Here is a 25,635-nt window from a genome sequence, read left to right on the forward strand (position 1 = left end):
AATTAGCATGTCATAGAATCTAGTACAGTTACTGGTATTCCTGGTGAGCAGTGTTTTCAACACCGGACCGACCGTCGGTTCAAGGTTCAACGGAACTGTTGCCTAGTCCGGTTCAATCTATACTGGTTGAACCGCTACTAGTGAACGATCCGAACCGCTGAACGTTCGAACCGGACCGGCTGAAAACCGGGAAAACCCGCCAATTTGTTTTTTTTTAAAAAAATAAACCAAACGACGTCGTTTGTTAAACGAGCCAAGTCGAACTCGAGTATTGTTGAGCTCAACTCGAACTTGAAAACTTTAAAAGTAAGCTCAACTCGACTCAAACTCACGAGCTAAAAATTATCAAGTTCAACTCAAACTCGAATATAAATTGAAACTTGAACTCAAAAGGCTTGAACTCAAAAAAAATTTAGAAGCTCGATTGAAGCCTAAAATTCGAGCTTAATTGAAAGTGAAAAAATAGTTCACTCAATGCTCACCAAAAAGGCTATATGATTTTGAATGTCAAATTAACTCTATTATTTATAGAAATTAGTTTGATGTCTTCTATGTTTCTTAACCATGTGGGATTGTTTTGTTCTCATATTAGACAAGTGTAGTCGTAATTATATTCATTTTCTTATGTATTGTTTTTGATACTGTGAATGTAAGTAAATCCTTAAATGTCAAATTCATCTTTAAATCTAACTTTCCTCTATTATGTATATTGATGAAGTATGCATGTGTTTTGAAATAAAAATTAATGTTTGAATTTGGTAATAATGTTGGTAATGAAATGACAAGTGATATGCTAAAATGTTAGAAATTTTAAATGATATATGTTTTGATTAATTAAACTCTAGGTATAATTAGCATGTCATAGAATCTAGTACGAGTTACTGGTATTCCTGGTGAGCAGTGTTTTGAAAATCAGACTGGATCGACCGGTTCAACCGGTTCAACCGGTTCAATCGGGAACCGTTGTCTAGTCCGGTTTAATCTACACTGGTTGAACCGTTACTAGTGAACCGACCGGAACCGCTGAACCGTTCGAACCGGACCGGCTGAAAACTGGGAAAAATCGAAAAAACCCGCCAATTTTGTTTTCTTTTAAAAAAATTAAACCAAACGACGTCGTTTGTTAAACGAGCCAAGTCGAACTCGAGTATTGTTGAGCTCAACTCGAACTTGAAAACTTTAAAAGTAAGCTCAACTCAACTCAAACTCACGAGCTAAAAATTATCAAGTTCAACTCAAACTCGAAATATATATTGAAACTTGAACTCAAAAAGGCTTGAACTCAAAAAAAATTTAAAAGCTCGATTGAAGCCTAAAATTTGAGCTTAATTGAAGTGAAAAAATAGTTCACTCAATGCTCACCAAAAGGCTCTATGATTTTGAATGACAAATTACCTCTATTATTTATAGAAGTTAGTTGTAATGCTCTTCTATGTTTCTTAACCATGTGGGATTGTTTTATTCTCATATTAGACAAGTAGTCGTAATTATATTCATTTTCTTATGTATTGTTTTGATACTGTGAATGTAAGTAAATTCCTTAAATGTCAAATTCATCTTTAAATCTAACTTTCCTCTATTATGTATATTGATGAAGTATGCATGTGTTTTGAAATAAAAATTAATGTTTTGAATTGGTAATAAGGGTAATGAATGACAAGTGATATGCTAAAATGTTAGAAATTTTAAATGATAATTTTGATCTCTATGTTTTTGATTAATTAAACTCTAGGTATAATTAGCATGTCATAGAATCTAGTACGAGTTACTAGTATTCCTGAGCAGTGTTTTGAAAATCAGACTGGATCGACCGGTTCAATTGGGAACCGTTGTCTAGTCCGGTTTAATCTACACTGGTTGAACCGCTACTAGTGAACCGACCGGAACCGCTGAACCGTTCGAACCGGACCGGCTGAAAACCGGGAAAAATCGAAAAAACCCGCCAATTTTGTTTTCTTTTAAAAAAATTAAACCAAACGACGTCGTTTGTTAAACGAGCCAAGTCGAACTCGAGTATTGTTGAGCTTAACTCGAACTTGAAAACTTTAAAAGTAAGCTCAACTCAACTCAAACTCACGAGCTAAAAATTATCAAGTTCAACTCAAATTCGAAATATAATTGAAACTTGAACTCAAAAAGGCTTGAACTCAAAAAAATTTAGAAGCTCGATTGAAGCCTAAAATTTGAGCTTAATTGAAGTGAAAAAATAGTTCACTCAATGCTCACTGAAAGACTCTATGATTTTAAATGCCAAATTACCTCTATTATTTATAGAAGTTAGTTGTAATGCTCTTCTATGTTTCTTAGCCATATGGGATGTTTTTTCTCATATTTTTACTCTTTAGACTTTTGGGATGCTCTTCTATGTTTTCTTAGTCTTGTGGGATTGTTTTTAAAAAAAGAATTAAACCAAACAATATCATTTTGTTATGATTTTTTTAGCCCCAAATTTATTTTTTAATTATAGTTATATAATTATATTTATTATTTAGTATGTTTTACCTTAAATATTATGTTGTTAATTTGAATCATTTTGTTTCACTTGATTTATGGTTTTTAACTTATATATGTTATGACTTGTTTTGAATATGACTTGTGATATAAAAATTATTTTTTTATTAATATTTTTGGTATTTTTATTTAATTTTTTAAATAATTATGACGTCGTCCAGTTCTTCCGACCGGTCGGACCGATTCGACCGGTTGAACCGGTAACATAGCCGGTTCGCTAACTGGTTCGGTTCTGAAAACCATGCTGGTGAGGATGTGTTATTAAAGACTTCATGTACCAAGGAAAATAAGAAATATACTTACTCATATTTAATAATATCGTAGCTAACAAACAACACAACAACAAAACCCTATTCCCATATGTAATATGGTAAGGGGGAGGTAGGGTAGTAGGCTGACCCTAAACGCAAGGTTGAGAGCAGCTTCCGTGGAAGATCTCCGGCAGTCAGAAAAATTAAAAATAAAGATAAAATGCAATGCATGTATGAATAAAAAATACATAGTTGAACATTTTTCATATGAAATCTTCATATGCGCGTCTGTAATGGGGAGTAATCCCTGCAAATAATCCCTGCGTACAAATCTTTGCATATAGACAGAAACGTAAAACCTGGCTAAATTTAAAAAGAAGAAACCTGAAAAGAATGATACACAGAAGTCAACGATAGCAAGCTATAAGAAGAAATAAAGTCAAATTGGTTAAAACCTAAATTAAGGCAATACCACTTCGCTACTTTAGTTCGAAGCGTTCATAAAAGCCAATGAAAGAAACTTAAAAAGTAGAAGTCATGAGAATTACTACAAAGGCATTAAAAAGAGGACAGAGAAGTTACACCGTATGACTGTGACCCGCAACTACTCGGCTACCCTAGTCTTAAGTCTCCATACTTTCCTATCAGAGGTCTGTCCTCGGTAAGGGCTAAATCCTTCAAATCAGATCTCAAGCAGTCTTCCCACTTCCGTCTTGATCGTCCCCTCCTTTTGGCATCGTCGACTGTAATTGACTCTACCCTCCTGACCGCTTCCGACGGTTGTCGCCTAAGGACATGCCCAAACCACCGTAGTATTCAGTCCATCAATTTTTCGGATACAAACACTACCCCCAAGGACCTCCTAGTAGCAAAGTTTGGTGTCATGTCCGACAGAGTCCTACCACATGTCCATCGAAGCATTCTCATTTCTGCGACCTCCATCCTCCTTACGTAATCCTTCTTGATTGCCCAACATTCTGATCCATACAACATCGATGGTCTTTTGCCATTCTATAAAATTTTCCCTTAAGTTTTAGAGGTACCTTCTTATCACACAAAAATTCCAGTAGCAGCCATCCACTTTAGTCATCTCGCCTTTATTCTAGGTTACGTAAAAAGTAGTATATGTTCAAAAATAACTTTTTCCTTTTGACATTGAATATTCATATAGGCATTCCTGGTGCTCAAATTCGGTACATCAAGGAATAACAATAATTCATTTACCACTAAGATCATTAGAGTTCGTGCACTCATTTATTCTTTCGTATTCTTTTTAGTCATGGATTATAGACCGACTATGAACATTTTCCTTATTTTATTTTCCTTATTTTCTCGTAAAGTTCTTCCTTCCTCTCCCCCTCTAGATAAGATTATATTTGGAATTTGTCAAAATATTATTTCACCACTGATTATTTATTGAATGTATCGTATTAATAAATCTTTCTTTTTCTTGAAGAGCAAGGGAAACTATTTTCTTGAAGAGCAAGGAAAACTTTTTTCCTTTTTTTATTCATGTATTTCCAAACTATGTTATCCACCTTCCATGCACCTCTCTCTTTAAAGCACCATTTTTACGTCATTTTCTCTTTGTTCCCAAATTTCTTTGTCTTTTTAACAATTTTGAGTTCTATTTTTAATATATTTGTCGGCAAATTTAGAAAATAAAAGTTTTTTTTAAAAGCAAATTTAAAAGTTGAAATATTTTAAATAAAAAAGACTCTGAGAATATCATTTTTAGGTAAATTTAGTTCTATGTTAATAAAATTATAGGTTATTAAAATGAATTTATGTTACAAAGGTATTCAATGTAAATAAAATATTTTATTAATAAAACAAAATTCCGCTTTTAGAAATTGAAAAACCACGATTAGTATTAAAAATAATCTAAAATAAAATATTGATTACCAACACAAAATCTTATTACCATTCCAAAAAAAGAATTTAATTAGTACAAAAAGAAACAGGGTAAACTATGCAAAATATTTTTTTTTTAATTTTGGTCACCAATTTAAAAATTAAAGGAAAATAGTCCCTAATATTATTGATCCGTTCAAGTTTAGTCCCTAATATTATTGATCCGTTCAATTTCGTCCCTCAATCGTTAATTCATGTTCAATTTTAATCCCTCAACCATGTTAGAAACTTCAACAAAAAGAAATTAATAGAAATTAATATCAAAGAGACTTAAATTCGACAAACCCATAATGTAAGACATTTACCCTAAACAAAAAATACTATTTGCATAGTTTACCCAAAAAAACCCCATTTTTTAAGAAATGTTTCTTGATGGCTAAGTAGAGACTTCTAATTGAAGGGAATATTTGTTTGGTTCTGAATAAATCATTCATCGTTGAATGTTGAATCGTTTAATATTCAGTGTTTGTTTCTCACCTCTGAATGATTCAGTGCTAACTGATTCAACAAAATAGTACTGAAGATTTAGCATCAAAGTACATTCTGAATTATTTAGAGTCATTATCAAACAGTGTCACATTCAGAGAAATCATACAGAATCTCTAAATCATTTAACATTTAAATTATTATAAGTAAGTTAAGTCAACGGTGAAATGAAAGAGGAACCGACTCACCTCTATCATCCCACGGTTCAAAGTTTTTCGTTAATAAAACAATATTTTAACCCCAAAGCCCCAATCTCCGAAATGGGTGGTTTAGGGCTTTGGATTCCCCTATTTATTTACCCACAGCTAAGGTAGTTTCATTTCTCATTCTTCTTCTGTTATCACTGAAATTCTTCCTGAAGGGTCTTCTTCCCCAAAAGAAAACAATATGGGCAAGGGTCCTGGTCTCTACACTGAAATCGGCAAGAAAGCCAGAGGAATAAAATGCGATTTATTTTTTAGCTGGAATTACGTATCTTTATACTTATTTGAAGCTTCATAGCTGTAATATTTATGTTTATTGTAATTTTTTTGGGGGGGAGGGGTTGTAGATCTTCTTTACAAGGATTATCAGACTGACCAAAAGTTCACTCTGACTACTAGCTCTCCCACTGGAGTTGTAAGTTTTTCTTTTTCTTTTCTTTGGGGGTTATTTTTTTTTAATTTTCTGGGGTTTTCTATTTTATTTTCTCCATATTTTTTTATTCAAGGAATTGATTTTAGTTGCTGTGTTCTGTGAAACCCAAGTTTTGATTTTTTTCCTGTTATGATATTATTGAGATTTCTTAGCTTTCTTTCTGGGTTTCTTCAGCTTGATGCAAAATGCATGTTTTCTTTATTTCAGTGAACCTGAATTCTGTTTTTGTTTACATTTTGAATTCATTGTTTCTTTAGATTTTGTTGGATCTTTTGTAAAGTATTGATTTTGAATGAATTTAAGCTGACCTTACATGCTATTATATAGATGTATCTTTATGGCTCTTTTATGTGTTTTTATTTAGTGCATTTCTTGCTATAATGTTTTTATGATTTTAGCATGGCTATATCATTCTTTGACCGCAATGTATATATGAGATGCTTGATTTCTTGATCTTCTTTAAGAATTTGAACTAATTATTTGTTATGGTTTTTCCCTCTTTATCTTTAGGCATCACTTCTGCTGGAACGAAGAAAGGGGAACTCTTTCTGGCTGATGTTAACACCCAGCTGAAGAATAAGAATGTTACAACTGATATCAAAGTGGACACCAACTCCAATGTAAGTATTTTGTCTGTCATTTTTGTTGATTTGTAGTTTTATTTATTTATTTGATAGAATTGATTTGTAGTTTATTTGATGTGTAACTTGGACTGCTTGGTTACAATTTCTTTTTAGGGCGTGAGATATGATGCTCTTTTCTCCATTGGTTTTCCCTTTTCCAAGCACGGATTATCCCCTCTACTTTGAAACATGTGTGCTTGATAACATCATTTAGAACATTATATAACTGGAGCATGATGTAACTTTTGGGGATAAAATCTTTTTGGTAGAAATGCTATGCAATTAAAGGATCTCTTTGGTTGAGTTCATAGTTTCTTTCTTTTTCCTTGTATTCCTTGCTATTGATTTATGTATATGCCATCTTTTATAAGTTATTTTGAACATTTTGTTGTGCTATAGTAGTTTACATTTATCAGCTATTTACCACCATAACGATTGATGAGCCTGCACCTGGGCTGAAGACAATCTTTAGCTTTAGAGTCCCCGATCAGAGGTCTGGAAAGGTACACAATTCTGTCATCAAATTTCAATTTGTAGCATCAGGAACTTCCTTTTTGTTTTGGCTTTTAGCACGAGAGCGTGTTGCAATTGACTCTAAGCATTGATACAGCTTCATAATGCTGTTGGACATGTCTATTTCTCTCCATGTATACCAGATTGAACTCCAGTATTTGCATGAGTATGCTGGGATAAGCTTAAGCATTGGATTAACTGCAAACCCAGTAGTTAACTTTTCGGGTGTGCTTGGGACAAAAGTTCTTGCTCTTGGTACTGATATCTCTTTCGACACAGACTGGGAATTTCACCAAATGCAATGCTGGATTGAGTTTCACCAATGCGGATCTCATTGCTTCTCTGGCTCTGTATGTGATTATGCTTCTATGTGCCTTTCTACGGCTGAACATTACAGAGTATATATCTCTTATCTTTATACCTTGTTTATTGGTGCAGAAACGAAACGGGTGACTCTGTCAACGCATCCTACTATCATATCGTGAACCCATTACTAACACCGCTGTTGGTGCCGAGGTGACCCATAGCTTCTCTGCCAATGTGAACACCGTCACTGTGGGAACACAACATGCATTGGATCCATTGACCACTGTGAAGGCACGGGTGAACAATGTGGGCAAGGCAAGTGCTCTAATCCAGCACGAGTGGCGTCCGAAGTCCCTGTTTACGATTTCTGGAGAGGTGGATACGAAGTCAATTGACAAGAGCCCCAAGGTGGGACTTGCTTTGGCATTCAAGCCTTGAGGAGTATGGTAGGCTTAAGAAATTTCCTGTTTAGCGACTTTGATGGTGTTGCCATCTAGCTACTCCTTTATGTCAATGGTTTTTCATTTTAGAAAATAATAAAGTGAAGAAAGATAGAGGTGGCATAACTCTTTCTAATCATTTCTTGTCTTACATATCTTTTGCGGTGCTTTCTTTTGCATGAAGTGTGTTAATGAAGAAAATAAGGATTGTAACCTGATTAATTCTGAAATTAAGAAAAAGATAATAAAGTTTCATATGTAATTCTGAAATTAAAAATAATAAAATTTCATTTCTGAATTATAAGAGATGGTAAGATTGACATTTTATCCATCTAAACTCTTTTAAAAATTTATATTAAAATTTTATTGAGTGTGTTCTTGTTTTGCTATTTTAGATATTAGTGGGTTATTTGTTCAATTGGATTTTTTTTTTATTTAAAAAAAGAGTAGTTTTAAGACGACAGTGGCCTTCAGCATGCTTTCTAAATAAATTTTCAATTCAAAGCTTCATAGAAGGTTGGTTTTCTTAATGGAAGTGGATAATATTACTCTGCAACAAATGAAAGAATTACATACAAGTTGATTTTCATATAAATCTAACAAAAGGAAGGCCAAAATAAGCCCAGCTGTTTGTTGGAAATGGCAGAAGTAAATACACAAACATTAATTCCTTTAGCATTTTTCTTTCCTTTTTCCCTCCCTATGACTTCATTAGAGGGTGAAATTGCTGTACAGGCTCAACTACTCCCAAGATCTTTCGCCCCTGGTATAAATTCCACAAAAACAATGATTATTACTTTATGCAAAAATAACAATTTAATCTACTTTTATAAATTAACGACCTTTAGATGATTGAGGAACAACAACATCGTGCATGGAGGAAATGTTGGGGGGAAGATGCAGTCGAAGTGGATAAAGCTTGCCATTCAAAGGGTTTCGCGAGCAAATCGTAAACTCCTCATCCACACCTGTCTTCTCCTTCAACATCTTATTCAATTCCTCCACCCCACTGCCTTTAAATGTGAACCTTCGTTCTCCGATCGTCGCATTAACATCGCCGTTTTTTCGACCACCTCGTACTTTATTACCCTTCCTTCAAATGCCGCCGGTGAACCTTCTGTTGAGTTATCAGGTTACATGTCAAAATACAATGTTCAGACCAATAAATTTTTATCAGGATCACAATAAATGAATTCATTAATTAAACGAAGATCATTTTCATCGAACCTCAAGTGTAGACGTTATAGGGCCCCGAGTGAGAACTCTGAAGGTGAACCATGATCATCTGAACTTGATTCGATATTGTTTTTACTGATCGGAGGAGGCAGAAGACGCGGCAAAGCTTCATCTTCCCGATCCTCTAAAATCTCAACATCCCAAAGAATCCAATCTTGTGTCACGGATCGATAGGGGATATCATGTGTAATGTGACCCCTCCACGGCGGGAACCAGCCGTTGGCGCGCAAATACTGGCCGTAACGCGTCTTGAACCTAACCTGAACGCCTTCCCTAAGGGGCTCCCATTCAACTGAAGGTGTTAGTCTTCTCGGCAACGTTTGGAACACCCTTTTCGCTCGCAGTCCGATGAGAAACGGCATATTTTAAGCCGTCAAGTATTTTCCGTGACAGCTTTTGAGACGAATATGCATCGAGCTTGATTCAGGGAACTCCACCGTCCACTGCGCATTCACCGACGACCCATCTCGTTCTTGCCGACGGTTTCCTGATTATCGTTGGCTACTAAGAATTTGTCATGGTGGCTACGTAAACGAACAACGCCAGCTTTCTCGAAGATTTCCATGGCTACCACTCTAATAAAATGTAAACAAAATGTTTAAACGAGCTTTGTATATATTTATATTTTATGTAAAAGTTCAAGTTTCATAGCTTGCAGACCACTTAGTAATAAATAAGAAGGACAGCATTGAAGAGTAGGAATGTAGGATCCATACAAAACAAATGATTTAAAGGGTAATATGATCCAAAATGACATAAATTGATCATTGTTGAGGTATGAAGGTAAGTGTTCACCTGTAATATTTACTTGCAGAAGATATATGGCTCAACAACGTCCCTTTGAAGGATACTTTCCTAGGCCTGTTTAGGTTGGATGTTGATTAAAAAAAACAATTGTTACTATCATGATTTATATTGTCAAGAGAGGATGCAATGTTTCTCCAACAACTATTCGGCTGTGGGAGCACGACCTAGTGAATGTGTTATTGTTGAATTTGAATGGTACTATTTATGAAAAATAATATGAACAAATTAGTTTCAAAGGTTGACGAAGAAGTAATTTTCTCGTTTACGAAAGTTGTTTTCTTAGTCATAATTTTTTATGGATGGATCGAGGGAATGGGTGTAAACAATCGTCCCCTAAAAATTTAAAATTACCATATATTTTAAAATTTTCTAAGTATTTTATATTGAAAATAGTTTTTGTCTCCCTAGAATTTTATAAACTCAACTCTTTCTAAAATTTAGAAGTCTACCCCCAACTTAAAATCTTCGTTCGACCCTAATCATAATATTTTAGCTTAATGCATATAAAGACTTGAATTTAATTCAGGAATGGCTATAGCAGGACTTTCTCTTACTTATTTGTAACTTGAATTTTTATTTTTATCTCGTAATTTTTTTCAACTTAATAAGACTTCTAATTGCTATCAAAGTCTTCATGAAATATCAACGCACGGACATATATTTAACATGCAATTACTACATCAGTTTAAGCCATCTTATCTTATTTTCATAATACTAAATTTGACTAACTCTTATCTTATTTTCGTACCATTAGATCTTATCTTATTTTCATCCACCGAGACTTCGTAAATTTTTTAAATAGTTTATGACATTCTTATATTATTTTTGTATTACATCATGCTGCATGGATATTCTAATGAAGTTCAAATTTTAAGAAGTTGGATAGGGCTGCAATGTTGTTTCAGAAGTTGAGGAGCTCCGATGTTAAGATCGATCATGTGCTTTAACAAACGATGATTGAGGCTTATGTGCGAGCTGGATTGGTTGCTCATGCAAGAGCTTAAGCAACCGGACAATCTCCTTAAGAATACCGCAATCCCCATTCTTGCTCGAAGCTACATGGTTTTCAGGTGGGCATGTAATGCTGGTAGGTAGGTAAAGGATATATACGTGTTCACATTGATTTATGCTACTAATAATTTATAATAAAGAAAAAGTATTCTATGTTTAAATTTAGAAAAATATTATAAATGCAGTTAGGAGATTATATTCGATTACAGTCGACGGTACTAGAAGGAGATGACGACCAAGGCGGAAGTGGGAAGACTGCTTGAGATCTGATTTGAAGGATTTAGCTCTTACCGAGGGCATGACCTCTTATAGGAAAATATGGAGACTTAAAACCAGGGTAGCCGATTAGTGCGGTCACATCCATAGGGTGTAACATTGTCTTCTTTTAATGCCTTTGTTGTAATTTCTTTGACATCTACTTTTTATACGTTCTGTCATTGGAATTAATGAAGGCTTTGAACTAGGGTAGCGGATTAGTGTTGCCTTAGTTTAGGTTTTAACCCATTTGACTTTATTTCTTCTCATAGCTTGCTATCGTTGACTTCTGTTATCATTCTCTTCATGTTTCCTCTTTTTAATTTTAGTCTGGTCTTACGTTTCTGTCTATAAGAGATTATTATGCAGGGATTTATTAGCAGAGATTACTTCCCATTACAGAAGCGCATATGAAGATTGTTCAAATATGTATTTATTTATTTATATATGCATTGCATTTTATCTTTATTTTTAATTTTCTGACTGCCGGAAGTCTTCCACGGAAACTACTCTCAACCATGCGTTGGGGACAGCCTACTACCCTACATCCCCTTACCCATTACATATGAGAATAGGGTTTTGTTATTATTGTATATTATATAAATGCGAAAAAACTAAATCGATAGAATAAAATGAAATCAGTTAGATACTACTGTTTTAAAACCCCTAGAGATAAAGATTGAAAAAACAAGTGGAGGCCCACCCCAGTTAAATTCAATATGGACCAATCCAAGCAAACAAGTCCAAATTCAACCCCAAATCAAAACTCAGTTAATCGCTTCAAGCACAACCTTGAGTTAAAAGGGCGATGGCTTCATTGTCCTATGCTTCAGCCTCCCTTGTCAGAGCCCCAACTCAGCTCCCTTGTTTCAGGTTCTTAAATGTCCAAAACTATTTACGTTCTCTCTTAGAAATGCCTCAGTATATCATTTCATCAGCTTAATTGAGCTAATGACATAAAGTTGGGAACTTTGCAGATTAATCATGTAAAGGTCCAGTCTTTGAGCAGATATAGCAAAGCTAAAAGAACCCATTTGATTATTAATTCAGGTGTTTAGGATGTGTTCGGTTGCTGCTTCTGATTCACCGGTGTCTACTTCAATGTATGAAGTATCGAAGAAGGTATGGATTTGGACTGAAAATAGTCAAGTTATGACTGCTGCTGTGGAAAGGGGATGGGATACCTTCCTATTTTCTTTAGAGAATCAAGGGCTTGCTACTGATGGTCAAGTAAATTCAATTCCAAACTTAATCATCCTTTTTCACTTTTTTTAATATTTTGCATTAAAATTGTAATTGATTGATGCTCGTCTATTTCAAGTTTCAGAATATTATCATTGCAATGCTTATTCTTTTTAGGTAGATGGGGTTATTTAATAATGTCAATTGAAGATACGGTTGTTTCATATATTGATTGCATCTAATTTCTGGGAATTTGATTGTTGAATTTGCAGCAATTTCATTGATTGATCCTCTTTTCATTAAGAGGGAGAGATTGTCAATAATACCGGCGAAAGAGTCGCTACCATTTTTCAGGTTTCGACTCCCTCCGACTTAAAGAACTCCAGCCTGATGCTGGACATATAGGGAATTTCGTTATTGATCTACAGGACTGGCAGGTACGATTTGTGAACCGATATTATTTGGACTCGATTGTGAGTCTGATACTGATTCGTATAACACAGATATAAGTTAGAAAAACGCAATTTTGCCTTTTCTAAGCTTGCATTGAATTGATTTATTTGATCTACCTGTTTGATTTGGCATTCATTAAGTTCGTCCGCTCTTTATGCTTAGCTAAATTTAGTTGTATCTTTTGACTTTTTCGGGTCAAGAAATCTGGAATGCTACTAAATTTGATCTCATCGAATGTATTGGTCTTACGGAATGTCATAATCTTGTTCATTTTTCTAGGTGATACCTGCTGAAAATATTGGGCGGAGTTTCAAGGGAGTCAAACAACTGTGTTTGCCATCTCGAAATCACCTGCAGAAGCACAACTATTTCTTGAGGTATTCACAAGTTATCTTTGAAAATGCGGTTGTATCTTGTAGTATTTGTGTTCCTCCTTATATAGTCGTTGGCTCTCTATTGCATTTTTCATTCCATGACCATCTTTCCTTTGTAGGCTTTGGAGCACGGACTTGGGTGGGTGGTTTTAAAAGCTGATGATGTCAAGCTGTTCTTGATTTGAAGGTATCGGTGCTATTTTTGGATTTTTGAGTTGATCAATGATTGTCCTTGACATGCTTTATATTTTTAGGAGTATTTCGATAGAAGGATGAAGTTCACAACAGACTGAACTTGACCAAGCCACTATAACTCGAGTTCTTGCAGTTGGAATGGGTGATCGGGCTTGTGTGGATCTTTGTAGTCTCATGAGGCCTGGTGAGGGACTTCTGGTACACTCATTATCTCTCTTATCCCTAAACTATCTCTAGGTGTTCAAATGTTTCTGCTCATATTAAGTGTAAATACTACTTTTCGACAGGTTGGGTCGTTTGCTAGGGACTTTTTCTTGTTCACCGGAATGTTTGGAGTCAAATTACATTGCAAGTAGACCTTTCCGAGTTAATGCCGTAAGTTTCACCTTCACAGTTGGCTACCGCTATATAAGATACATCTTTAGCTCACCCTACGAATTTCAAAAATGTTGCTGCAGAAAGCAATTGTTCTCATATTCAGAGCAATACACTTAGTCGTTACCTTTTCTTTTGAGTATTGGATATATACAGGGGCCTTTTCATGCCTCGGTAATCGTTAATTGTTCTTTCTTTAACGCTAGTTCCTTGAACGAGGTCTCTTGGAAATATGCAGGGGCCTGTCCATGCGTATGTTGCTGTCCCTGGAGGTAAAACAAGCTACCTTTCTGAGTTAAAGCTGGCAAAGAGGTAATTGTAGTGATCAAACGGGTAAAATGCGGACAGCAATTGTTGGCCGTGTTAAGATCGAGACTCGACCGCTTATCCTTGTGGAAGCAAAGGTTTGTTTATGGCATACCTTTTTCAAATTCTGAACTCTTTCGTACGTTCAGTTTTCTAAAGATAAGAATGTTTATATCAACTCGATATTCAGTATTCAAAATGCTACTCGAAATACTTTGCTGCAGATAGATGCAAACGATAGAACCATACAGCATTCTTCTGCAGACCGCCGAAACAGTCGCGTTGGTTTGTCCGCAGAAGGTTTGTTTCGACTCTCAACTGTCATTTAGCTTAGTTGGATGTTACGGATAGTGCCTACCGTACCGGTTTAAGCTTTTCCCCACCTATGATTCACAGGTAACCGATGCAAAAGACTGCAATTCCTGTGACTTTGCTGAAAGCCGGTGATGTAGTTTTGGTAAGACTACAAGGGGGCTCGGCATACCGGAATAGAGATCGAGAATTCATTGTCGAGAATTGAATGAACAAGGAAGACGATGTCGGCGGTGTAACATGTCCATTTTCCAATATTATCCCATTCGTTTGACGGCCATGAGAAGGTTACGTCAACTGACATTCAGAAAATTAAGTTGTTCCATTCAAAAAGCAATAACCCCATGAAGCTCCTTAAGGAGTAAATCATAAGAAGTACCGAATCTGACAGAAATCATTCACGAAGCAGGCGTAGGTCGAAACAGGAAATACTGATTGTCCCCAAAATCTTGGAATGTTATTTTAAGATATATTTCAATTGCAACTTTTGAATTATCGCAACAGTCCCAGCAATCAATAACATCATACGGCCCAATGACCAATTCTAACATAAAACAAATTAGAATGAGCATCCATAACTCGTAATTCGCATACGTTTCAACTGGCAAACATTTCAATCAACATGATAGGATACAAAATCAATACTTCACTCTCAATCCCCGATAAACGCATAAGAAATATATCACAGGATTAAAAGAAATGGAATTATCATTGAGCCATTGAGTACCTGAATATAGCTGAGGTGGAAAGAACACTACTGTAGGGTTGCCAGACCATGACAAGGATCTTCCTATTAGGTATGGCTCATAAATATACCAATAAAGAGGACATGAGATGGAGCGGAGTGAGCGAAGCGAACGCAGCGAACATCAACTGTCCTTACAAAGAAAGTCTCGTCGTGGGGTTAAGAATTATGTGGGTTGAGGGTGCGGGGGCGTAGCCCCCGCGGTACGGTACAGGGTTGATTTTATAATTATGTACCAGGGTTTTCTATTATAAATAGAGATGTAACCTAGACCTAAAATATCATTGAATAAAAACTTCTAGCGCCGCCTAGGCACCGAGGACGTAAGCACATTGCCGAACCTCGTAAAATTCTCGTGTTCTTTTGTTTTCTTTACCCGTTTTCGTCAACACTTCCTTATAGGCGTGTATGTCTCTTCTCTTCCATCAGTACCTTCCAAATCCATGGCAATGGTGAAAGGCTCTTGAGATTGAAGACGAGGAGTAGAAGGGTTACTTCCACTAGGGAAAAAGCTTAACTTGGTACAACTTCTGGGACTCGGACTCGGACTCGGACACAGTTGTCATTGCTTGTCTAAAACAGTGGTTTTTGGTTCTTTAGGAACTGTAGTACTGCAGAAGGCTCTTCTCCAACCAGCTCCCATTTCTCAGTGTCACTCGCACCAACACGAAACAACAAAAGACTGTAAGTGACAAACACACTCTCTATCTAAACCCATTTCGATGCGGAGAAGGGTTTGTTTTGATCAGTTAAGACAGACAAAATGATAAAGATGATAGATTAACGATTCGAGCATGGGATCAAACGCAAAAAGAAAACAAAGAGACAAACTAACGGAATTTCATCACTTCTTTTCTGTTTCTTTTAAGAATGATCCCCTCAAAGATCTCTGCAACCCCCGATGGCTTGAGATCTACCGCCCCCTTTCCAAGTGGCAACACGTCCAAGCATTTATCAATCTCGGGATTTTTGTTGTTTACTGCCTTGTGGTTCATGGCCTAATCCCACGTCCAAATTCAAATCTTTTAAAGCGCATGTTTCACTGCATGAAAACGCATGGCAACTGCGAGGGTAGGACTTTGAAATTTGGAAAAATACTATTGTCTCCTTTCTCTCATGCCTCTCCTTCGTTTCAACCCTCCTTTTTAAATTAAAAAAAAATGCTAAAAGTGATTTGAAAGTGGAGAGGTCACTGCGTGAGTTTGAGGGGGAAGTGGCCGGCACCATAGGAGTGGGTAGTTGTTCGTGAGAAAATGTAAATGGGATAGTGTGTTGTTTGTTGGAAATGAGAGACCTCCAAAAAAAAATGATTATAATATATAAATTGATAATAATGATATAATATAATATCTTTGTAGACCCGGACAAAAATGGTATCTACACAACCTATGAAAAAAGTATCTGTATATACATTAGTAGGTGTAAAATACATTGACATAATTGAACGCAAGTCTTTCTAAGGGTCTACATGGGGTTGCTAATGCATGGCTTCTAGATGGCTTTTGGTGGCTATATGATTTCAAAGGTGGCTAAATGGGGGATGCTAATTTTTCAAAGTTAGGCAGCCCATTATTTTTGAATTTATGTAATGGGAAAATCATTTTTAGTCATTAGACTTTAGGGTATTTACAAAGATTGGTCCCTAAGTTTCAACTATAAATACCATAGCTCATTTAGCTTCAAAATCATCCCAAAATCCCAAATCATTTCTTTCTCCCAATACTAGAGAGTTTATTGTGAGTAATGAGTGTTTTGTAAACACCTGTAAATTTTATCTCTTAGTAAAAGATCTGCAGCAGTCCGGAGACGTAAGCACAATTGACTGAACTCCATTATCAATTTTCGGGTATTATTTTTCCGTTTTTATTTCGCATTCTTACTAATATGGTTATAGGGAAATTACTCGTACTTGGTTTATTTCCCAACAACTGGTATCAGAGCTTTTGGTTGTGAATTTTGTCAAATTTTTGTGAGGTTACTATTCATTACTATTCACGTGAATAGTAAATTTCATGAATAGTAAAATTTTGTCGGCGATACGAATTTGTCGACGGAGGTGTTCTAATACACGGTGGTTCGCAAGAATTGTCAGAAACGATCCAAACAAAGCCAGATTCGAGTGGGAGCGATGACTGCAGACGAAGGGAATGTGAAAATTGAAAAGTCCGATGGTACGGACTTTGGCTTTTGGAAGATGCAGATTGAAGATTTTCTGTACCAGAAAAATCTATATCAACCTTTCTCAGGAAAACAACCAGAGGGCATGAAAAATGAAGATTGGGCTCTTCTCGACAGACAAGCTCTCGGAGTTATCCGACTGACGTTATCCCGCAATGTTGCTTTCAACATAGCAAAGGAAAAGACCATGGCGAGTCTTATGGCGGCTCTCTCCAGTATGTATGAGAAGCCATCGGCCTCAAACAAAGTTCATTTGATGAGGCGATTATTCAATTTGCGGATGACGAAAGGGGCATCGATGGCACAACACCTAAATGAACTCAACACAATCACAACCCAGTTGAGTTCAGTGGAAATTGAATTCGATGATGAAGTTCGAGCTTTAATTCTCTTATCATCTCTACCAGACAGTTGGAATACTACTGTTACAACAGTCAGCAGCTCGTTGGGAAACAACAAATTAAAATTCGACGATGTTCGAGATCTGGTACTGAGCGAAGAAATTCGACGGAGAGAATCGGATGAAGCATCAACCTCCTCAGCCTTGCACACGGAGTCCAGAGGGAGAACTTCAGAAAGAAATTCAAATCATGGCAGATCGAAATCCAGACGGGGAAAATCTAGAACGGGAAAGAAATATTTTACCTGTTATAATTATGGCAAGAAGGGTCACTTTAAAAGAGATTACCGAGCACCGAAGAAAATTACCAGCGCACATGATTCTGCCAACGTGATAGAGGAGACAGGTGATGCCAATGATTCTAAGCGTCAACAGTCCGATTGAATCATGGATCTTGGATTCAGGGGCATCTTTCCACTCCATCCCATGCCGAGAAATCATGGAAAACTATGTCAGTGGTGATTTTGGGAAGGTTCATTTAGCCGATGATGAAACCTTGAAGATCGTCGTAAAAGGAGACATCCGATTAAAGTTGTCAAACCATACCACCTGGACGCTGAAAGGAGTGAGACATATTCCTGGCATCAAAAGAAATTTGATTTCTGTAGGACAGCTTGATGGTGAAGGATTTAGCACAACTTTTTCAGGCTGTGAATGGAAGATTACCAAAGGAGCACTCGTCATTACTCGTGGTAAGAAAACTGGTACTCTCTATATAACCTCAAATTTAGAGAATATCATTGCAGTAGCAGATGCTGATAGAAAATCAAACCTATGGCACCAAAGGCTTGGCCATATGAGCGAGAAAGGGATGAAGACACTTTTGTCAAAGGGGAAGTTGTCGGATCTAAAGAATATAGATGTCGGACTATGCGAGGATTGCATCTTTGGCAAACAAAAGAAAGTCAGCTTTGCAAAGATTGGTAAGACTCCCAAGGCTGAAAAATTAGAGATGGTTCATACTAATGTATGGGGACCATCTCCAGTTCCATCTCTTGCAGGCTCATTATATTATGTCACATTCATCGATGATTCTACAAGGAAGGTGTGGGTTTATTTTCTGAAGAAGAAATCAGAAGTCTTTAATACCTTCAGAAAATAGAAGGCCATGGTGGAAAATGAGACTGGTCTGAAAGTCAAGCGGTTGAGGTCTGACAATGGAAGAGAGTACAGAAATCGTAGATTCAGAGATTTCTGCGCAAATAATGGGATCAAGATGGAGACAACAGTTCCCATGACACCGCAGCAGAATGGCATAGCAGAGTGTGTGAACAGAACTCTGAATGAACGTGCCAGAAGCATGAGGATACATGTCGGATTGCCCAAATTTCTATGGGCTGAAGCTATCAACACTGCATCTTACTTGATCAACCGTGGGCCCTCAGTTCCTTTGGATGGCAGAATACCAGAGGAAGTTTGGAGCAAGAAAGAAATAAACCTTTCACACTTAAGAGTGTTTGGTTGTATTTCTTATGTACACATAGACTCTACTGAAAGAAGTAAACTTGATGCCAAGTCCAACAAAATGTGTCTTTGTTGGTTATGGTGGTGATGAGTTCGGTTACCGATTTTGGAACTATGAAAATCGGAAGATCATTAGAAGCAGAGATGTTATTTTCAATGAGAATGTGAAGTAAAAAGACAGGGCAACCATAGAATCAAGTAGCTTCAATACCGAAGCTGAAACAAATGAATTTGTTGAGTTCGAGGAGATTTCTGGAAATGATGTTCAGGTCAGTCCTGAAGCAATTCAAGAAGAACCAGTCACACCAGAATTGAAACGCTCCTCCAGAATTCCTAAACCAACCCAACGTTATTCGCCTTCTTTGCACTACTTGTTGCTGACTGACAATGGTGAATCAGAGTGCTATGATGAAGCAATGCAAGTAGATGATTCAGTCAAGTGGGAGTCTTCCATGAAAGATGAGATGGATTCGCTTATGTTAAATCAGACGTGGGAATTAGCTGAATTACCATCAGGCAAGAAAGCACTCCATAACAAGTGGATTTACAGGATCAAAGAAGAGCACGATGGGAGCAAACGCTACAAAGCAAGATTGGTTGTCAAAGGCTTTCAACAAAAAGAAGGTATTGACTACAATGAAATTTTCTCTCCAGTCGTAAAGCTATCTACAATCAGACTGGTGTTGAAAATTGTAGCTGCAGAGAATTTACATCTTGAGTAGTTAGATGTAAAGACAGCTTTCCTTCATGGTGATTTGGAGGAAGAAATCTATATGAGGCAGCCAGAAGGCTTCATAGAGGCAGGCAAGAAAAATATGGTATGCAGGTTGAAGAAGAGTTTGTATGGTTTAAAACAAGCTCCTAGACAATGGTAAAAAAAGTTCGATAAGTTTCATGGGTAGCAGTGGTTTTACCAGATGCCAAGCAGATCATTGTTGCTACATCAAGAGGTTCGACAACAACTTCATTATTTTATTGTTGTATGTTGATGACATGCTCGTTGCAGGCTCAGACATGCAAGAGATTATAAACTTGAAGCAAAAATTGTCGAAGCAGTTTGCTATGAAGGATCTGGGCGCTGCAAAGCAGATTCTTGGGATGAGGATCAAGAGAGACACAAAGTCGGGGACTTTGATGTTATCACAGGCTGAGTACATCAACAAAGTACTCTCCAGGTTCAACATGCATGATGCTAAACTAGTAAGTACACCTTTAGGTGTTCATTTTAGACTCTCCAAATAACAGTCACCAAAGACGGAGGAAGAACGTGCACACATGGTGAAGGTGTCGTATGCCTCAGCAATTGGAAGTCTAATGTATGCCATGGTTTGTACCAGACCAGATATTGCTCAAGCAGTGGGAGCTGTTAGCAGGTACATGAATAATCCGGGCAAGGTACACTGGGAAGCAGTCAAATGGATCCTCAGATATCTGCGGGGTACCACAAACAAAGCACTTTGTTTCAAAGGTGGATATACGATACTGACAGGCTACGTAGATGCTGACTTAGCCGAAAATGTCGACATCAGAAGAAGCACTACAAGGTATGTCTATACTCTAGGAGGAACTGCAGTGAGTTAGGTTTCTCAACTACAGAAGATAGTTGCTCTCTCCACAACTGAAGCAGAATATGTCGCTGTTACGGAAGCCAGCAAGGAGATGGTTTGGCTCTAAAGTTTCTTGGAAGAGTTAGGCAAGATACAAGAAAACAATGTCTTGTATTGCTACAGTCAAAGTGTTATCCATCTAGCGAAGAATCCGTCTTTTCATTCCAGGACGAAGCACATATAATTGCGATATCATTTTATCTGGTCTCTTCTGGAAAATGGGATTTTGAAACTTGAAAAGATCAGTGGAGCTCAAAATCCAGCAGACATGTTAACAAAGACATTGACTACGGACAAACTGAAGTTGTGTTCAGCTTCAGTTGGCATGCTAGAGTAATCAAGACCAGAAAGCTGTTGCATTGATCGAGGTGTGAAGACATATTAAAATCAGTCTTCAAGTGGGAGATTGTTGAAAAATGCATGGCTTCTAGATGGCTTTTGGTGGCTATATGATTTCAAAGTGGCTAAATAGGGGCTGCTAATTTTTCAAAGTTAGGCAGCCCATTATTTTTGAATTTAAGCAATGGGAAAATCATTTTTAGTCATTAGACTTTAGGGTATTTACAAAGATTGGTCCCTAAGTTTCAACTATAAATACCCTAGCTCATTTAGCTTCAAAATCATCCCAAAATCCCAAATCATTTCTTTCTCTCAATATTATAGAGTTTCTTGTGAGTAATGAGTGTTTTGTAAACACCTGTAAATTTTCTCTCTTAGTAAAAGATCTGCAGCAGTCCGGAGACGTAAGCACAATTGGCTGAACTCCATTATCAATTTTCAGGTATTATTTTTCCGTTTTTATTTCGCATTCTTACTAATCTGGTTATAGGGAAATTACTCGTACTTGGTTTATTTCCCAACAATATACATTAGTAGGTGTAAAATACATTGACATAATTGAACGCAAGTCTTTTTAAGGGTCTATATATCTCATCATGAGAGACTTTTTTAATTTTTGGAACAATTATTTTTTAGACGAATAGGTCATAATAAATTCAAATGATAAAAATTAATTTTGAAATATTATTAAATATATTTAAAATTTTCTAATTTTGTTTCTCAAGTAAGTCAATTGATTTTATTGTGATAATATTATCATTATCTAAAGAAGAAGAAGATATCAGCAATCTTTGTATAACAATTGCATACAAATTTTTAGAAGGTTGGTGTAGCAGTCCCATTCCCATATGATACTAAAGCAGCAGCACAAGGAGAGAGAATCACATGCACCTTAATTAACTATTTCTTTTTCTATATTACTCTTACTCGAATTTGTGGTATTATTATTATTACTTTTAGATATCTATAGTTTGCAAGTATTATTTTTATTTTTGTGCCTAAATATACGTGGATACTGTTACTTCAGAAAATAAATGAAAGTCATCCAAATTTAGTAATAACGACCCAATCTATTAAATATAAAGTAAATTATAAACATCATCACTCATTCTCTTTATTTTAGTCATTAAAGTATAATTTTTTTATTTGTTTCTATTTTAATAACATAATTATTTAATCAGAAATAAGAAATTAATATGACAATCATGTATGTTGACATTGACTTGTTATTTACTTACACGATATTCATCTGTCATCCTCGTCATTTTTTCAATTTTATTTTCTTCCATCATTAATAAAACTATTATACTCTCGTCTATGTGTTATGTCAACGTTAAAATTGTCATTCTCCATTTTATCCAATTAACCAAGACACCGACGAACTCTCTTTATCGTCTCATAACACTATCATCTTAGAATTTTTTTAATCACTTTAAAAATTTGTGAAACTCAACTCAAAACACAAAACTCGAGAAAACTCAAACCACTTCGATCTACAATATCTACTATTCAATCAACGTGAAATCAATATATACAACTCATTTCTTTCTCTACTTCCACAATGTTAAGATTTAGAAGAAGATATTTTATCGTTAAGAAATCGAAGAGAATCCAAACTTAGAGATTGTTTCATAAAACATAAGAAAATTATGAGGTAATGTCATAATTTTAAAAGATAAATGTTAAGTCATAACGTAGTTAAGTATTTTTAAAAAATAGTGATTCAAATAAGAATAAATCAAAATGCCAGTGAGTAAATTAAAAAAATTATATTTTACCGAATAAAATAAAAATAATAAGGAAATTAAGTGATAAAATAATTGTAATTTACCTTTATATATATATGCAGGAATTCAATAAAAGCACGAGAAGGAAAACATATTATTGCGAGAAACAATCCCTCGATATTGATTTTACTGCCCAAACGAAACAAATATATGTCCAACTCTATACAACAATCTCTATATAGCCAGAACAATAATATAAAACGAAAACTTGTAATTGCTAAGTCAATCCCCAAGAGCATGGCGTGCTGTTACCTGTCGAAGAAATGGTTTTTAGTTCAATGGAAACTTGATTGATTGCACAGCCCAAGGCCAGAAACCTTGTTGTTCATCTGCTCCATTGAACATATGGCAGGCCAAGCTCGGATCTTCTTGAACCACTCCGTGATCAAGTTTCAGGCCATGGAGGACAGGTTTGGACGAACACTCGAGAATTTGAACCATGTTTGTTGCAGGACTCATGGACGAAGCTCTCAACGCTGTTCTTGTTGAGATATCTAAGTTTAGATCAGGACTCTCTTCGCTTCCATTGCTGCATGAACCCTCGTTTTCGTTATTGATTCTGGTTTCATTTGAATCTTTCTTCTTCAAAGACAATAACTACACCGAAAAGGGGGGGGGGGCAAACCCCGATTTAGATGATTAAAAAAACTACTTGCTGCTTTCTGACATTGACACTTTGGATTTGTGATCAACAAATGTAGCAGAAACATTAAAAATAAGGGATTGGGTGAATATGATGAACATTTGTTAATCATTACAATTATAAAAAAAACTATTCAAGGCATATGAAAGTGAAGATGTTATAAGAACCCTATTAATTTACCTCTGCAGTAAGTTTCCTGTTTTGAGCTTGAAGGGCGTGGTTGTCAGCTTTGAGTGCTTCGAACAGTTTCTTCAACGAATCATAATCTTTCTCCAGTTGATTGTTCTTGCATCTGGCCCTCCTGTTTTGAAACCAGATCGCTATCTGCCTTGTTTCAACCCTAACTCCTTAGCCAACTGCATTCTCTCAGGATCAAGCTTGTTTCCCAGCTCAAAACTCTTCTCTAAAGGCCTCACTTGTTCCATGTTCAGCCTCCTTTTCTTCTCCCCGTGATGCGATCCATCGTCGGACGATTCATTATCTCCAGTTTCATGGCCTCCATGCGGCATTTCCTCGAGCTTTCCAACATCTGAGAACACGTGACAGGATTAAACAACCGTAAACACGAAAAAAACAAAAGATGGATGAAGAGACATACCATGGAACAATTGAGGAGGGGGGGAAATGAGAGAATTGAGGGAATAAGGGTAAGGGAGATGGTCTCGGTTTTGGTCTTCTTGAAGGGTTTGAAAGATGAAAGCATGAGGAGGGAAGGCCATTTCAATGGCAAAAACTCTTTCAATCATGCACTTGGAATCTGAAAGGGTAAAGGGGCCTCCTAACAAGAGGGAGGGAGGGACAGTGTGGGGTATGGAGTATATTGGACTTACTCTCTTTCATATGACTGCAACTACAATATATCATGGTTGACAGGTTATAAGAAGAAGACATGGGAGAGGCGGTGATGGGGTTCACAGAGGCTGAAAAAGCTATTTTTAGGGTAAAAATGAGAGACGTGTAGAGTTAAAACCAGGAATGTGGATTCATCTTTTCTTTTCCAAGATAAATTGTTTAAACTTTATATGGACGGAAATTCCCTGCCCCCGAGTTTCTGGCCCCTCGGTGCCCCATGCACGAATTAATGCCGCGTGTATAGAGACTATGGATCGGGTTTTTATCCTATCCGAACTCGAAGTAAAATGTAAACCTCTCAATCGTACATGACCCAGTAGGAATGGTAAATGGGTGGGTCGTGTGCGGATACCCCCTCTCTTATATTCATCCCAACACCCATCTAATATTTTCAAATCCACCGCTCGTCCAAAATTTATGATGAGTAAAATTTTTCAAATCCACACCTGCCCACGTAAATATATTCTCGAATTCATCCCCACACCCACTACCCAACTTGAGATGTACTCGACTAGACCCTTCTGACAACAACTTTAAGTTATACATAAGCAACCTTAAGTTATATATTAGCAACAAACATGTCTTTTAAGAAACATAAAATAAACCAATAATTATATGAGTTAAGTGTTAACATAGATCTTAAAGTACATAAAACATCATAATAAAAGACATAATTAAAGCCTAAAAACATAAATGACAAACACATAATATTTTTGTTCTTTGGCACACATAATATTTTTGTTTTTTGGCACAAGTATATGACAAACGCTAAAATTATATCTAAATTTATAATGATCCAAAATTTAATAGGTATTTAGTGGGGAAGCGGATACGGGGCGGGTAAGGTTTCAAACCTATCACCCGCCCACTACCCGCGACGGGTACCACTTTCTAAATCCACACTCGCCCACTACCCACTAAAACTATACTCATCCCTGCCCTCAATTGGAGCGGATATAATGCGAAATCCACGAAATTGTATCTGTTTTTCATCCTATGACCCAGTTCGTACAATTCGACTTAAATATATATAATTTATTTTTATAGGATCTAATTGAAAAAATAAAATTAAAAGAGATATTATATAAATTATATCTAAATATATAAAAATTAATTATAATATTATATCCGGTTGAATCGGATCAATTTTTTCATAATAAATTTGAATCCGCCTAACTCTTAATAGGTCCAATCTAAACCTAAATTTTTAAAATAAAAATTGATCCCGTCGAAAAGATCGGATCAAGTCAAAACTATTAGGATGTAGATGAAATGTCCATCCCTATACATATCATTTTCCTTTTAGACTTTTGGATAAAATTCTAGTATTACTTATTAATTTTAAATTAATTGTAGAAAGATTAAAAATAGACTTTGGATAAAATTTTTAGTACTTCTATTTAATTTTGAATTAATTGTAGAAAGATTAAAAAT

At 36.1% G+C, this 25,635-nt stretch overlaps 4 pseudogenes; 2 read left to right on the plus strand and 2 right to left on the minus strand.

Moving 5' to 3' along the window:
• The first annotated feature begins 5,422 nt into the window (after positions 1-5,422).
• Positions 5,423-7,841, plus strand: LOC120123059 (annotated as a pseudogene).
• A 673-nt stretch (positions 7,842-8,514) lies between these two features.
• LOC120123060 lies at positions 8,515-9,481 on the minus strand (annotated as a pseudogene).
• A 2,567-nt stretch (positions 9,482-12,048) lies between these two features.
• On the plus strand, positions 12,049-14,321 carry LOC120123061 (annotated as a pseudogene).
• An 8,602-nt stretch (positions 14,322-22,923) lies between these two features.
• On the minus strand, positions 22,924-24,098 carry LOC120122966 (annotated as a pseudogene).
• Positions 24,099-25,635: the final 1,537 nt, after the last annotated feature.

Source organism: Hibiscus syriacus, unplaced genomic scaffold (genome assembly GCF_006381635.1).
Source record: "Hibiscus syriacus cultivar Baekdansim isolate YM2019G1 unplaced genomic scaffold, ASM638163v2 tig00110388_pilon, whole genome shotgun sequence".
Classification (NCBI taxonomy): Eukaryota; Viridiplantae; Streptophyta; class Magnoliopsida; order Malvales; family Malvaceae; genus Hibiscus; species Hibiscus syriacus.